The following is a 3,233-nucleotide window of genomic DNA, read 5'->3' as shown; positions in this document are numbered from 1 at the left end:
AAAAAAACACTGTTACAACATTTTAAATCTCACTGAGTTAAAGTTTTCCATTTTTTTTCATACAGACTTATCAGTTTTTAAATTTTTGCCACTTTATGATTACAGTGAAACCTGAAAATGACATCAAACTCTTAAAAAACTAGTTTAATCATTTAATTTCAGTGCGTGTGTCTGTCTGTCAGCCTATTCTCCGTTTTGGATGTGTTTAACTGTCATCCATACATCCAGGTTGGCTCAGACCACCTCAGAGGCCTTAATGTGCTTGAACCCCGTAAATGCTGCTTGCAGCTTTAATTATTATTATTATTATTATTCTTCCGCCTTAAAACTGAACGTGCAGCCCAACCGTAAGGCCTAGAGAGCTGAAACTTGGTCAGATGGTAGTAGTCTTGCTCGCTACTCAGATACAAAGAACCGGCCAATCGGCCTAACGGGGGCGCTACAGCGCAAAAAACAAAAATTTTGGACAGTTTTGGCCGTAAATCGTATACCGTTAGCCGTAGACTCAAAAACATGGCATTGTTGCAATCCTTGGGTTAGCCCGAACAAAAGTGCACGGCGCCTTTTTGGGGTCTACGACGCACCGTTTTCTCGCAAAATCGAGCTATATCCGAAACCTACTTTTGCGAACTAGTCCTAGGATTTTCAACCAATCAGAACCAAACCAATTCATAAATATTCCCTGGACACTCAATATCAATAATTATCAAAAAAAAGTTGAAATTTCAATTCTTACGCGAAACAGTACGCCAAAAAGCGTCTATGCTAACGTTAGCCAAAGGCTATTTTAACTATAACTCTTGAACGGAATGAGATATCTTCACCAAACTCGGTACACATATGTATGAGCTCAATCTTTGGTCAAATCAAAAAAATTGCGCATCTCTGCCACTTGGGGGCGCTATAAGATAGAAAAAACACATAAATTGCTATAACTAGGCAACCGTTGGCTCGATCGACTTGAAAATCGGTATGCAATGTCTTGGTCTGATGGGGCACAAGTACCTATGAGGACATTTGCATATCTCAAAAAAACATGGCTGCCATTGGCCAAACAATTTTAAGCACCTATTTGAAAGGGTTAACGGATGTTGATCGGAACGAAACTCGCTGGGTACGTTCTACTCATGAACCTTAAGGTCTGTAAGAATTTTGAAAGAAATCGGCTACTAGTTGGCGCTAACGAGTTTTATGGCTCTGTAATCACGTGGTGTTTCACATATCAACACAATATGCATATCATTTGATAGATCTCCTCGTAATGCACAACTTTGCCTCAAGAACCATTGCTGTCAATCAAATCGTTCAATTGTTATTTACAAATATGTTAAAAACCTACTTTTACGAACTAGTCCTAGGTTTTTTGCCCGATCGGAACCAAACCACTGCATTAATATTCTGTGGACTCTCTAGATCAATAATTATTAAAAAAATGTTGAATTTTGTCCTTTGGTTAGCTGTAAGGGGATAATTTAGGAAAAGGGGTGTGGCCATACATACCCCAAAGCCTATAAAACCTAAACGAAAACTCAAAACTTTATGAAACTCAGTGAAATCATGTGACACATGACTCTTAACAAGCATGCAAAGTTTCATGGAGATCAGACCATAGGTGGCGCTATAACAGTAGAAAAGGTCTCAAAACACAAGATTTATATGGTAAAGGGCCCAAATTGTTTGAAAATGCTCATATATTCACTCAAAAACACTAAATCTTCATATCATATGATAGATCTCCTCATTCTGAACAACTTTGCCTCTGGGACCAATGTTGTCAATAAAGCTGTTAATTAAATATTCAAGATTATTTTAAAAAGTTACTTTGGCATAGTTGTGATACTGTTTAAGATGAAAATCAATAAAACCACTGAAGTACAATTCTCTAGACTCTGAAGGTCAATAATTATCAAAAACATGTTGAACAATTGCATTTGGACAACTATAAACCAGTAATCTTATAGTATGTTCTTTTCATAGTGTACACAAAGGCCTATTAATACAAACAGAAAGCCCACAAATTATCAAAACTGTGTAAAACAATGCATAATTTCATTCTAAACAAGCATGCAAAATTTAAGAGAGATTGGGCAAAAAAAAAAACCAAAACACTATAACAGTTATGTTTAAAAACAGTGTTGCTTGAGTAAATGCAATTTATAACCTCTAGATGGCAGTGGAAGACCACTAATGGGCTCATTCAGTTAAGTTGAACAGTACTGTTGAAAGGATTCATGAATTCATCCCAAAACATTAAAAATGTAAGTGTTATAACATTTTAAATCTCATTGAGTCAATGTTTTCCATTTTGTTCTTACAGATATATCAGTTTTTACTATTTTGCCACATTGTGATTACAGTTTAACCTGAAAATGACATCTAAACTCTTAAAAAGAGAAGACTTGCAATAAGTTTATTGTCACCTATCACTTATTTCAAATACCTATATCTGCAACAAAATGTTTGTGCATGTATATGTGTGTCTTTCTGTGTGTGTGTGTGTGTGTGTGCATATGCTTATAGAGTATACATATATTAGTCTAATCATTTACTTTCAGTGTGTGTGTCTGTCTGTTAGCCTGTTCTCCATTTTGGATGTGTTTAACTGTCATCCATGCATCCAGGTTGGCTCAGACCACCTCAGAGGCCTTAATGTGCTTGAACCCCGGTAAATGCTGCTTGCAGCTTTAATTGATTTTTATTTCCTCTTCACTTTTATCCAAGGAGACAAAACTATTTGCACTGTATTTACAGTGGAACAATATTCATACAATACTATAACCTAGACATAATTTAAAGGCGTGACTTGCAAGTCACAGCAGCACGAATTATGTGCGCAGCAACATCTGACTCAAATATTATGTTAATTAACAGTGAGCGGTGGTTTCTAGACACTACTCTTATAAGACTCTTATTCTGAAAGAATGTAAGATCGAGTTGAAGGCGGAGCGATCCGACCAATCAGATGAAAGGAGCGTTTCAGCTCCGCCCACAAGTGCGAATGAAATATTGAAGCCATAAGCCGTTTTTTAAACCCAAAACGACAAAATGAGAAATCAAGTCAAAAACTCATTTTCCGTTTGTTAACCCAGATGGAATAACGAATAAACGAGCCATTTTTCCATTTCTCGTTATTTAATTCATGTTCTCTCACTTGAATCCTCTTGAGTTTTTCGTTTTCTGTTTTTTTAATTTGAAACGGATATGGAATGGACGGAAGATACCCTGATTAAACT

Source organism: Carassius auratus, chromosome 13 (assembly GCF_003368295.1).
Source record: "Carassius auratus strain Wakin chromosome 13, ASM336829v1, whole genome shotgun sequence".
Lineage (NCBI taxonomy): Eukaryota > Metazoa > Chordata > Actinopteri > Cypriniformes > Cyprinidae > Carassius > Carassius auratus.
This window is presented reverse-complemented; position numbering follows the sequence as displayed.